The sequence below is a fragment of the Mirounga angustirostris genome, unplaced genomic scaffold, assembly GCF_029215605.1.
Source record: "Mirounga angustirostris isolate CCGP_5_RB_7025 unplaced genomic scaffold, mMirAng1.0.hap1 SCAF_2, whole genome shotgun sequence".
Lineage (NCBI taxonomy): Eukaryota > Metazoa > Chordata > Mammalia > Carnivora > Phocidae > Mirounga > Mirounga angustirostris.
In genome coordinates, this window is record NW_026991710.1 from 147,860,893 (window position 1) to 147,874,665 (window position 13,773).

The window sequence follows — 13,773 nt, forward strand, 5'->3', positions numbered from 1 at the left end:
TTTCATTTTCCATACTTTTTTCCTTTTTTTTTTTCATTCTTCATGTTTTTTAAAGATGAAAGCCATTGCATTTGAAAATTCTGATAATATTCTGGTCTGTTATTTCCAGTGTTGAATTTATTTAGGACAGCTAGCATTTGCTCCTAAGTGATCTTATTTTTCAGTTCCTTCTTCTCAAACTTCATCCTGCCCTTTCTCATCTAAAGGGTAAAATGGAGTCTGCGGGTGTGGCCACCTTGTATTTTCACCGTTGACGTAACCTTGACCTGACACTATCACAGCCCTGCTTGTATTCTACACTTTCTTGCTTTTGTTTCAAACAGCCCTCTTCATCATCTAGAATGTTAGCCTCCTTCTGGATTTAATCTTTCTGACTCTTTTCTCACATACTCCTGACAGAGTTTTCGTATCCATGCTTTTTTTTCTAGATCATCTTTCACATTTTACATACACCATTTAAAAATATATCTGCTCTCAGCAAACAGCTTCCTGCATGAAGACACTAAATCTTTTTGGCTACCTCCTTCCTTTTTCTTTTTCTTCTTCTTTTTTCCCCCCTGTCTAAGACCATTTACAATAGTAGCATCCAAATTTTATGTTGAGGACTCTCCCCTGCTTCTTTTTGGAATCTCAGACGGCGGGGGGCGGGGGTCAAAGTCAGGCTTTTATAATTTCCTGAGATATTTTAAAACTCCAACCAACCAAGTGTGTGTCTGGCAGTGACCACATCTCTCTGGAATTTTCTGATGGCCAGGTGGCCCTCTTCCAGGATTCTTGTCACTTCTGATTTTCCATGCAGGGCCTCCGAGTTGGCCAGAATTAGAAGCAGGGTGTTAATCCTCTTCATCACTTCCTCTCCCTTCTGAAAGATGAAATTATCGTGTGGGTTAGTGATTCTCAACCTTGCTGCACATTCAAATCACTTGGAGGCACTTAAAAAAGAAGTCTACCCTGAGAGATTCTGCTTTAATTAGAAGGGTGGAGCCTGCCTATCAATATAGATATAGATACTTTTTTAATTCTGGGATTATTCTAATGTGCAGCCAGGACTGAGAACACTAAGTGAGGCAAATTGTGGATTTATCGGATGTTCTGAGTTTAGAAATTGAGACATCTGGCAAATGCCTGGATAGTGGAAGCCCCCATAATTAAGATTCTGGATGCTTCTCTTCTCTAGTCCATTAAGTTTTAACACAGGCAATCTAGTTCTAGCGTGTCTAAACAGGATAATGACAACCAGAACCATGATATTACTTTCTGATTGTTGATATTAATCTCAACACAGCTCTAACATCTTTACACAAGATGAAGCTCGACAGCAAAAGTTCAGAAAGTTTGAAAAGTTCAGAAGACAGTTTGGGACATTAGCTTTTCTGAAATTCCAAATGAAGACAAACGAACTACGTTGCCCTGGATAGTTTTCCCTTATTAATAAGGGAGTCATTTGACAAAGGAAGCATATTTAAAATGACAAAATGAAACACAATTTTTTTCTCCTTCTTTGGTCAGTCCTCAAGATGCCAATTCTCGGTTAGTCAAAAGGCAATTGAGATGTCAAATACATTAGATTTTTGAAAAATCCCCCCTTACCACACATCACACACAGCACGCGTTTGGGCTTTTTTACATCTTCAATTCTAATTGTTAATTATGATCACCGAGTATGCAAGACTGTTCTTTCACCATATGAAATAGCCTTGTTTCTGGTTAGTGGCAGAGCCGATTTTAGTGTCATTCTCAGAGGTAGGCTAAATGTCAGCCAAATTGGGACATTTAAGAGTGAGCAACAAATCAGCCCTGAAGCTGCATGACTTGAATGAGCATCCCCTCAGAGGCCCAGCCGAGGGCACGGCTGCGTCTTGGCAACCATGGCCCACGGGGGGAGTGGACAAGCGTGATTGTGCAACTTGGTAGGCTGTGCCGAGCACTCAGGGCATGCGCAGGAATTCGGCCTCCTAGGAATTAGAGGTGACCGTGGGAGAACATGAGGATGCGATTTTCCTGAATGCTCGCTCAAGAAATAAAAGCCATAGAGGGTCCTAAAACTCTAGCTCTAATCTGTTCTGAGTTAGCTGTGTAGAAACGGCTATCTGGGGACAGTGGAAGTCCAGAGGTATGTTCTATAGCAATCTAAAAACAGATAGACAACAGAAAGGATAAGCCACATTCTCATGTTGAAACACTGCAACTGCTTTCAATTAAGCAGGCCCTTTTGGAATCACATGCATTTTGTCAATAGTTCAGTTTTGCAAATGTTTGGCAATATGGTTTCATCTGACAAGCTCTCAATAACGTATTTTTCCACTTTCTAAAGAAAGCACATGTAGAAAAGGGTGTCGAGTAACGTTAAAGAGTGTGTTTCGAAACCGTGGACACTAAGAAAACTAGTGCTGGTTCTCTCTCCAACTCTAACTCCTGCCATCCTAAGCCATGATTATAGGAGTCTAAAAACAAAGCATGAGAAGATGGTGGAATGAAACAGAATGCCTGCCAAAAGGAGACAGAGCTAACAGCCGAGTGAACACAACCAACACAGGCTTTCCTAAAATCAGTGGGTTTAACTCGGAATGAGAGTTACTTTCATGTCTCTTTCATTTTACTGAGATGGACAACATCTATACACACACATACATTTCATCACCCACACTCCAATATCGACGCTGAAAACAACGTATACTGCACAAATTGCAGACTCATGCACGAGTGTTTACAGAAATTTAAAAAATAATCCAGTTACACTTCTGCTCCTACCAAAATTGTGCAATCTTTCTACACAACTCTGTTGACTTTCCTGGAGGAAAGAGAAGATTCCCACTGCTTCAAATTAAGGTCCACATATTAGCAGAGGAGTTATTGGTTATGACTGATGGAAAACAGATTGGGTAGTCTTTCAATTAGAAATAAGTACATTCATTTTATAAATGGTTTGCCACAGGAAAGCAGGCACGTCAGACCTCAGGTGTACATTGCGATCGCTCTTCTACTCTTTCCTTAGAAATGCAGTAAAAACCACACCTAGTACTTTGAATGTTTTGATTTTGCAAGCAACACAATCCCCCGATTTCATCCTAAATCAACTGGCTGCTTTCATAGAGTTCAACCGGGACTGCACAAAGGACCAGGATCAAAAGAAGACAGTCTACCTCTTCATTTGAACCGAGTCAGTGTGAATTAATTTAAAACGTCAAACTTCATTTCTATAAAACAGGCTTGAAAAACAATATTGTTTGGTTAAGAAAGAGGTTAATGAGGAAAATGTAATCCCCACTCGAATGCCATTGGAATGCAAAGCCACATTTATTTGCATGTGTGGTATCTGTAAAAGGCCCAAGGAATTTTGTTTTTGGTGTTTTGAATTGTTTATAATGTATTCTCTTTTTATTCCATCTACTAACAATTCCCAGAAATGATGGAAATCAAAAGACAGAAAAATATAAATGCATTTGGCTTCTAAGAAAATTACCAGTTGCAACATCAGTTCTAGCCACAGTTCATAAAGCAGGTGATTATGGGGACAATAAAGAACAATGTTATTAAATCAGAAAAAAAAAAAAAAATCCCTCGAATCTTGCCAGTTCTGTGATAGCGTCTTAAAGTCTGACACTCCAAAACAGTCCATGCCAAAATTTGCAACAAAATTTCACTAATAAGGATGCTAATTTGCAAGCATATAGTTTGGGTATTCCAGGCTGCAAGACACAAAACACACTGGATAATTTCTTTGACCTTGTAATGTTTTATTACAGCATTTACCAAAGTGTCAAATAAAACAAATCTATTATTTTAAAATCAACACTGGAAAGGTCACTGACTTTTCAATAGACCAGTTTTTCATCACACTTTCAGATGATGTTCTTGCACATTTCAGGGTCAGGATCTGCTTCATTAAGAACACTGGGTTTCAAAACAAGCCCTTTTCCCTCAGGCCCAGCAGCCGGAGCAGAGCACTGTGCTGGGAGCCACAGGCCGTCAATTAACAATGAGCCAGGCCCTTGGAGCAAGGGATGTCTTGGCAGAAAGTTGGTCGTATTAACCTTCAAGCCTCGGTTCTCGTTTACCTTGGAGTTGCTTTCCTATCACAGCTATGTGCTAATAAATTACCTCTATTTAATGTAACCATTAGGATTACCATTATCTAAACTTATTTCAATGCCTTGATCTGTCACTTGAATGCTCCCCCACTTTGAAATATGCAAGAATACAAATGAGACAAAAGTTAACATTTTAAAAAAAATTCCATTATGTTTTGTTAGTCACCATACAATATATCATTTGTTTTTGATGTGGTGACCCACGATCCATTGTTTTCGTATAACGTACTGCATGGAGCATTGGGTGTTATACAAAAAATTAACATTTCTATGGCCTCTCCTGATATTTCTATTTCTGGCAAATTCTTTTCGAGACGTGGAGTGATAAAATTCTACAGTAACAAAATCCCTTCAGAAACCTCCAGTTCCCTTGCCTAAAGTTTTCCAGGGGTTGGATCTCCTTTGGAGTAACCCCTCCGGCCCCTGTGAGGGAGGAGGGGCGATTTGATTAGTGCCTTGGGAAGAAAGACCTGAGCACGCCCAGTCCAGCCCTTTGGGACCAAACTCTGGCCAGGACAAGAGGTGTGATATGTGAGGCTTCCAGAATGCCAGTTACTTCACAGAAGTAAGCTAACTAGTCCAGAATTAATATAAAAACATAAATGTTAGCAACATGTCCAGTCTGGATTCCGACAGCCCTGCTCCACCTTCTTCACTCTGCCTCTATCTGGAGCCATTTGTACACATCTGCATCATTGCTGACATGCGGTTAGAGGGACTAAGGATCAAAGACAGTCATTTCCACTCAGACATCATTGGGCCAGGGCCAGTCTCACGTGACCACAGCTGCAAGCCACAAGTGGGGCTGTGTGTGCCTCCTGCAGGGGGCGGTACCATGCGTTTGTGAACAATGACAGTTACCGGAGCAATCAGTTCCTTCTGGACAAAAATTAGTCAAGTGACATATATTCGGTCTCGTCTCTGCTCAAGAAGAACTGATGAGTCAACGAATCAGCTCCTGAATAGTATCTGCAGGGGCAGGGCCCTAAGGTGGGGTTTAGGCAACAAGGTGGGCAGAGGGGACGGCCCTACTCTGTGCTACAGCAGAAATTTGCAACATCCACTCAGCTCCCACGTCACACTGAGTGAAGCAGACTTGCCCAAGTAACTCATCATGCATTCTCAGGCTGGAAACTGAAACTCATTATCTTCCCTTAAATCGGCTATAACCTCATCATGGAGTGACTGTCCAGATATTAGAGCACAGCACAGGACAGTAACAATCAAGTATCGAAATGGGCAGAGCAGACAGTCATTGAGCCTTAGTAAAATAATATTTGCCTGAACGCTCCAAAAATTGCTGTTTTCCCTGCTTTGCTGTGAAAATCAGAAGGGGGTACCAGCAGAAGTGAGGCTTTGTTGCGAGAGAGGCAGACCAAGATGACAGCGATTCAGCACGCTCAGCTCTTCACCCTCCTGATTTCTGGATAGCAGGCAGGCTCGCTGGGATCAGGCTCCGCGCTCCCCAATTGCCCCCCGCTGAGGACAGTCATCTTACCACCTGCAGGGTCTCTACTACCCTCTCTGCCCACACAAATCCTGACCTCAAGTACGAAGCACCCAAACAGCCTCATTCCCTGGATCAGTCAGGGTTTAATACAGGAAAGAGAAGACAATCTAGATCTTTCGAGCTCAAAGGGATTTAATACAAGTTATCAAGTGGAAGGGTTGGAGGAGTAGAGTCAGGAGAAGCTGTCAGAGCCCCCATAACCACAAGGCTGGTGACTAGACAGTGGACCATGGAATGCAGCCACTGCCCATACTCTGCCTTCCAGAGCCTTCTTGCACACCCACAAGCTAAAGGAAGAGAGCATGCTCCTCTTTTTTGCCTTTCAATCCTATGTGACTGCATTTCAGTATCAGAACCTAATACACCTTGAATTCTAGCTGCAAAGGTGACTAGGAATTGGTTTTTACACTCCTAGGCCCTATAATACACGGTGGTGGAGAAACTTAGGAGTGGAGAGCACATAGATAGTAACTAGCAGTCCTATGGGGCTCTATAATGAATCACTTTTCTTCGTGGTCTGTCCAAGAATGAAGTGCCCGGAACCCATACTCTCCTGTGTCCCCCTCAAGATGGAGAGTCTCCAAACTAACCACTGAGAGCTGACATCGTTGCTGGAGTCACCCTCCTCCAGTTAGAAGCCCCTGGCAGCCTTGAGTGTTGGTGGATTGGCTTTGGGGGAGGGGCTTGGGGGGGTTCATGGAATTAAGATGGCATTACAGAGTGTTTTCGTCTTGCCCTGCAAGCCACCTTCCTACGCCACACCCTTCTCAGAATTTCATGGAGCAGTGGTTCTCAAGGTCTGGTCCTGGGCCAGCAGCAGCAGCATCACTTGGGAACTTGTTAGAAAGGCAAATTCTTGGAGCACCTGGGTGGCTCAGTTGTTAAGCGTCTGCCTTCGGCTCAGGTCACGGTCCCAGGGTCCTGGGATCGAGCCCCGCATCGGGCTCCCTGCCTAGCGGGGAGCCTGCTTCTCCCTCTCCCACTCCCCCTGCTTGTGTTCCCTCTCTCGCTGTCTCTCTTGCTGTCAAATAAATAAAATATTAAAAAAAAAAAGGCAAATTCTCAAGCCCCACCCCAGACCTGGTAAATCAAAACTAGATGCGGCACCCAGCAATCAGTGGTGTTAACAAGCCTCCCAGGTCACTCTGATGCATGCTAAAGTTTGAGAACAACTGCTATAGGGAATCAGACATTTCTGGAACAAGAGAAAATGGAAAACAATGCCCGCTTGATTACTGGAGGCAAAAACAGCATACGTCTCAGCACAGAGCTCTAGTCAAGCTAAATGGAGCGTGTAGTAGGTCCATCTCTTCCGAAGTCCAAAGCAACATCTCCCTAACCCGTGGCTGACCACACGATGCAGGAACCCAAAGCCGTGACCAGCATGTTTCCAGGGAAGAGAAAAGAGGAAGGCCACACCCAAGCTGGGTCTTGGCTCACTAACTAGCTCTGGTATTTGGAGTGGGAAAGGGATGTCAACCCCTAGATGTCATCCCTTAGGGCAGGCTGTACCTAGCAGGTCCACTTACCAGGAACTAGGAGGAAGAGCCAAAGGGAGCCATTGCCTTTAAACACAACATGACCTGGCTTCTAGTAAATATGGTTCAATCGGCACCCTAAAACAGTGAGTGTAGTATCTGCTCTCTTCAACACTGAGACTGGGAAGAAGTGGAGGGACAAAAGCATTCCTTACCCCTCAACATCAATCATTGAGCTCCTAACTTGCTTCTCATGGTTCATGGCTATTCTACCTGCTCCTGTTAAGATAATGGGTCCCCTTACCAAAGTATGTGACTCCAGCCATCCCTCCTCCCACCTTTTGGGAGACGGACCACCCTCCCACTTTGAATAAGCAGCCTACTGCTTTGGTCTTTGCTCCAGGGTTCCTATGGTAATCTTCCTCTCTGAGGCCCATGCTCCGGGTCTTTCTTTCTTGCTGGTCTTCTCCCTGGGGCCCTAGGCCTGACACAATCTCTAATCCAGTGTAACCTTCATAATCAGGAAAGAACCCACCATGTTGAGATTTTAAAATTGAATACCCTGGGGTTGGGGGACGGCTGGCTCAGTCAAGTAGAGCATGTGACTCTTGATCTCTGGGTTGTGAGTTCCAGCCCCACATTGGGCTTAGAGATTACTTAAAAAATAAAATAAAATAAATTTTTAATTAAAAACAGAGGCTTTCAAACTCCTTCTTAAAGGTAAACCATGATGAGAAAGACATTTTACCCTGTGATCCAGGACATAGGTACACAAAAATGGGGGAAAAACAATTTGTGAAAGAATACTTATTCTTTTCTATTTCATTAAAAAAAAAGTACTGCTCAAATCCCACAGTGTCGATTTCATGAGTTACTAATGGTTAGCAACCTGCAGTATGAAAAACACTGATTCCGAGCACACGCTGTAATAAACACACCACCGGCACCATATAAAAAGCAGCATTAATAGCACACTGTCATCATTATTAATGTTGCTGAGTGCTCTATGTGTTTGTATGTATGTTACTGTCATTTCAATTAAAATCTTAAAATTGCTATAGGCCATAATACCAACTCTACTCTTAGTGTTCCAGTGAACTTAAAAACAACAACAACAACAAACTTACTTTTATTGAATTCATCTTAACTTCAAATATGGTGATGATTTGCAACAGCAGCTCATGCGTATGGCTAAATTTTCGTTACCGGATTAGTAGTTACTTTGTAAGTTTCAACATTTTTTATTCAGTGACGTTTGGTTTAGATCAAGTAAATCGATATACTCACATAATGGAGTTTCTCCCTTCTTCCTGTTAAATAACAGTAGTTCAAAGACTGGAAACATTTCAAGGATAAAAAAATGGGGTTTGAAAACTGAAACGTGTGCCTTCCATAATAGATTCAGACCCTCAGCTGGCATAGGAGGGAACCTCAAAGCCCTCCATTCACAGCTGGGAGGATTTCTACTTTTTTTTTTTTTTTTTTTTTAATAAGCATGCACCTACTCCGTTACTTAGTAGTCGGTAGGCCACCACACACGACACCCAGAGACATGATCCTGCACCCACGGCTATGCGCACCCCGAGGCGCGAGCGCCCTCCCGGCCCCACGCGTCATCTGCTGCACAGACAGATCCAGGATGCTGGCAGATTGGAACCGGCCTTAACCTCTCTCCTCGCTCTCCTTCCCCAAATCAGAAACCCACCGTAAACACCGCGAAGAGCCAGAAAACCTCATGGCTTTAATTATTTCCGTTCCCCAAGCTCCATGTGGCACACAGGACGCCTCGTTTCCCTTTGGGCTTGCCGTCATGCTGCGAGGGGCGCGAAGAGAAAAGTACATGTCCCTTTCCGCAGAGCGGAGGGCGCAGAGCGAAAGCGCCAGCCTGAGGCTGTGCTCTTCCTCCATCTCTCCTCCCCACCCGGCGCGGGCAGGAGGATCCGCCGGCTCTCGCAGGGGTTGAGAGTTGGCGCCACCTGGCTTTTTAAGGAAGAAGGGGATCAGGAGGTGGATGAGGTTGAAGACGAGCCGGCGCGCTCCCCTCCACCGCGCGCCTGGGCGGCGTTTAGAAAGCCCTGGTGCGCCCCCCACTTCAAAGCCCCCAGGGCAGCCGGGCAGCTGGCAACTGCGCGCTACGGAAGGAGAGGCAATTACCCTGCCGGGAACTGAAAAGAACGGGGAACTGATGTGAGAATAGCGGATTCCACATTTAAGGCAGGTCCAATGTGCAAAAACAACTGTGGCAACGCGAAGCATTATACTTAAGCACGGGTCAGTTTACACCTTGGTCAGCTCCGGCTCGTTTGTAGCAATCACTTGTTCTGTGCAAACTTCCCGCGCTGACCCGTGGAAAAAGAAAGAAGACAGGAGAAAGGGCATCCGGGGGTTCTGATCTCCACTCGGTTGCAACATTGGAAAGAAGGCATGTTGTTAAACGAATTTTCGGTGTCTCGTTTGTTCACGTGCAAAATGAGGAAAACAATGCCATCCGTCACTGCTCCAAGTGACCCATGTAAAAATAAAATGAAAACCTGCCGGGAATATGCTTCAATGTTACTGTTTGAGTAGGAAGGTACAATAACAGTCATAGTAAAAATAGTAATGGGCTGTAATTACCCGTTCAGTGCCCTATAAATTTGCACTACTTGTATATGTGTCTTTGGATATAACGATTCCACAGAATGGTTGCTAATTGGAGGACACTGCTACAAACTGCTTTATCTAGAACCTGGACTAGTTATCAAAAGTATTTATCCACCTATTCAGCAAGCCTTTTGAAGGGTGGAATCTAGAGAAAGTTGTGTTTGGAAACTGCTTTTCCATGTAACCATGAAGGTGCACAAACACAGACATATGGATGCATACAATAGGTGCACTTCAAGTGCACATGTGAAAATGTATACATGCATGGGAAATGTGGGTCTGTACTTATTATAACAATGACTGAGGTACAGCGCTACACAGTTTACGGAAGACTTGCATTCACTTTTTATTTAATCCTCACCATATCAGGGGGTGTTGTTAGTCCCCATCTTACAGATGAGAAGACCGAGGCTCAGAAAAATAACTTCCCCCAAATTTTGATGATATGAAGCTATGGAACCAGTCATTAATTTTAATTTTGGGTCATTCTCATATTCAGCAAACATGTGGATAAACCCTTACTGTGGGCCAGGCATGAAAACTTTGTGGCTACAAAGATTAAAGATTTATTCCACTGCCCTCAAGGAACTCACATCTAGTGGAGAAGAGAAAGCAATTACAATCCTATAAAACTCTGTAAAATTCAGGAGAAAAACTCTGTAATCAGCCTGGGGCTTGGTGAAGGCTTCCAAGAAGAGAACACACAGGCTGAATCTTGAAGGACAAGCAGCAGGGTCTGATGAAGGAGGGAGCTGGGTACCAGGCAGAAAAACAACATGTGCAAAGACATAAAGGCAAAAACAAATAAACAAAAAACCCAAACAAACAAAATCTCAATGCAGTCAATAGCAGGCATGAAGGGAAAGTGGTGAGAAAGGAGACTATAAAGAGCATTATACACTCAGCATTTGGGTTTTCCTGGTGTCTATGGGGAATGCATAAAAGATTTAAAGTAGGGCAATGACATGATCAAATTGCATTACATAAAGATCACTCCAGCTGCTGTGAGGACAGACTGGAGGGTATAATGTAGGAGAAATGATGGAATGATCAGGCAAAATTATTTGTCATTACTAAGGCAGGAGGTTGTTTGTGGAGGATTTGAGCTATTTTGGAGGAACTGATGACAGTTGCCAGGTAGCTGGCCTGAGCTCCTGATTGGTGCTGGTGTGGCTCACAGAGACTAGTAGGAGAACAGACGCTGAGTGTGCAACAGGGACTAGAAATCCAATCTGTTTTGAGCATAGTGGGTCTAACAAATCTAAGTCTGTCTACATGTAAATGACCTCCAATAGGTGGTTGGATATTCAGGTCTAGTATTCCAAAGAAAGGTCTGAATTGTAGACAAATATGTCGTTAACACCAAATGAAATCATAGGATGGTTAATAATAATTGCTAACATGCATTGAGTACTTGCTATATATCTGGCACTTTGGAAAGCACTTTTAGTAGATTTTCTCTCTTAATCCCCATAATGACTTCAGGAAGTCAGTATTATGATTATTGCTCAGGGAGAGGCTTTCACATAAGAAAAGGTCCAAAACAGGATCCTGAGGATGATGTTTAAGAGGAATGGCAGGAGACCTCTTTCTACAATATTGCACAGCTATAGCCACAAAGAACAATTTACATTATCAGCCGGATTTATTTATTTAAAAAATATTTTATTTATTTGCCAGAGAGACAGAGAGGGGACACAAACAGGGGGCGCGGCAGGCAGAGGGAGAAGCAGGCTCCCTGCCGAGCAAGGAGCCCAATGCGGGACTCGATCCCAGGACCCTGGAATCACAACCCCAGTCAAAGGCAGACACTTCACCAATGAGCCACCCAGGTGTCCCTACCAGCCAGATTTAAACACAAGAGGCAACATGTCGACCTCCAGTTGGCTGAATTTTCAGCTCCATCCTTTCTCTGCATGACTAGGACAACATCCTAGAGCGGCTGTCTGGACTGGGCAGCCCAATCACATGCACCTAAGTCCCTGCTGAGGGAGATTCCCTCAAACCTGGTACTATGTGGGGTTCTTTTAGCCCCCAGGTCATCAAGGTTCCCAGCAGGAAGGTGAGAGAGGAAAAGACGGTTTCAGTGCAGAGAAACTTCCTATTGCACTCCATACCCAGGGAAAACACATCACAACTGCTCCTTCAAACACTCTGGATTCCAACCAGGCAGCATCAGGCTAGTCAAGGTCAACTTGGGCCAGGCAGGCAGGAGGGAGAATGTGCCCTAGACTTGATTTTCAGTGTGGTAGACAGTTCCCCAAGTAATCTTATCACATCAAGAAGGTGCTCCCCCAAAGCAAGCAAGAACAGCTTTACTGTCTTATTCTTAATGGTGGATAATGTTAGCTCCTCCCTCAACTCACCCCCAACATTGATAATTTGGGAGTTTGTGTGAGGGGAAAGAATCAGTTGAATAAAATTTTGAACACAGCCTTATTCTAACTATTATTTTGCCTCATTATTAAATCTGACTAGGGTATATGTTGGATTCGAGACCGAAAACAAGTTAAAACTAGCTGCTATACTCCTCATTAGAGGAACCCTAACCTTTGTCCCAATGGGCCTTGAGTCTCATGCAACAGAGCTGATAAGCTTAAAGAACCACTGCCTAAGTAAAATGGTACTGACTTCCAGTTCTGCTTTAAATTCACCCTCCTGAACCCAAGACTATTATATTCTGGCTAAGTTATTCCTGGTTTGAATGAGAAAGTGGGGCGGTGAATGTGGATGAATGGGTAGAAGGAAGCATCCTAAAGAACTGATCCATGCTGGAGGAGGTGGTGGGGTGGGGGGGGAGGGGGGGCAGCAGAGCGGGCTAGCTTAGTCAGTAGAGCAGGCAACTCTCGATCTCAGGGTTGTGAGTTCAAGCCCCACGCTGGGTGTAGAGATTGCTTAAAAATGAAAAAAAAATCTTAAAAAAATTTTTTTAAAAAAACCTAATTGATCCACGCTCATCTAAACCTGTCGCAGAGACTGGTGGACCCCCATATTTGCAGTAACTCTCTTCAGGGAGTAGGAACTCTCTTCCTGAGCAGGAAGCTAACTAGGGCTCTCCAGTTGTGCCATGTGGGCATAGGGAAATCAGCTCTCTGGGCTCCAGGATGAAAGGGCAGAAGCATCTCTAAAGCACTTTGCAAGTTTAATATTCACTCAATACTAATACAAGAATAAGAAGGGTTCTAGCGTTGACTCTTTTCCATCTGGTAGGGGTAAGGGGTTCACTGTATGTTGATACATCAGAGAATATAAGAACAGAAATTGGATTTATGAACAGATCACCTAGATTAAAAATATACATGTGTATATATTACCGACATATACACACGTGTGTACATATATACATATATGTATATATATAAAAGAGAGAGAGAAATAGATCCAGCAAAATTGACTGTTGAAGCTATGCAGCAGGTTGATGGCAAAGCCAGGTGTAAAGTCCAGATTTTTGAACTACTTGTCAGGTAACTTGCCCACTGGTCTCTGTGTACAAGTCGTATAAGGCATCAGAACACTGTAAGATGTGATAAGATTCATGTTTAATCAGCTCCATGTGTGATGTATTTCCTTCCCCCACCATCATTAATATTGCATTAGAAAAAGCTGCAAGTTCTGGCGACAGCATGCTGCTTTTTAAATGGGAGCCCCAAGAATTTACCCCTGCTTTTAATACTAACCCTCCATGTAAATTTGCAGAAGGAGAGTATCATTTTTCAGAGGTGCTGATAGGAATCCATTTAATGGGAGAAGCTAAAAGAAAGGAAATTATCCAGCTTGTCCTTCCCTTGAGGGTAATGTGAGGTAGTGAGCCTTGATGGCGCTAGGCATGGGAAAGAGGGCTCTTCCCCAGCTCCACCCCAGCTGTGTGCCCTGAACAAGTAATTACCTTTCTGGGTCTCAGTTCATCTTCAGAGAAATTCAGAAGTTGAACTAGATCACATTAATGACCCCTGACATTCTGAGATTTCTTCTTGAGAAATTCCTGAAGCAAACTGCCCGAGCTTTTAGCCAGCTAGCTGTTCCCTGCCTCTCTCTGCTAAAAAATTTTAAA

At 43.6% G+C, this 13,773-nt stretch overlaps 1 long non-coding RNA gene across 3 annotated transcripts in view; it reads right to left on the reverse strand.

The window, feature by feature from the left end:
• Window positions 1–13,773, reverse strand: part of LOC123847473 (uncharacterized) — a 34,970-nt gene that overhangs the window by 1,512 nt on the left and 19,685 nt on the right. For 2 of the 3 annotated variants that reach the window (XR_008506501.2, XR_006791554.2), the window contains exon 2: window positions 703–862. This is a non-coding gene — a long non-coding RNA (uncharacterized LOC123847473). Of the gene's footprint in view, window positions 1–702; window positions 863–8,784; window positions 8,991–13,773 lie in introns of those variants that run through there. The other variant, XR_010409640.1, reaches the window with a different exon arrangement.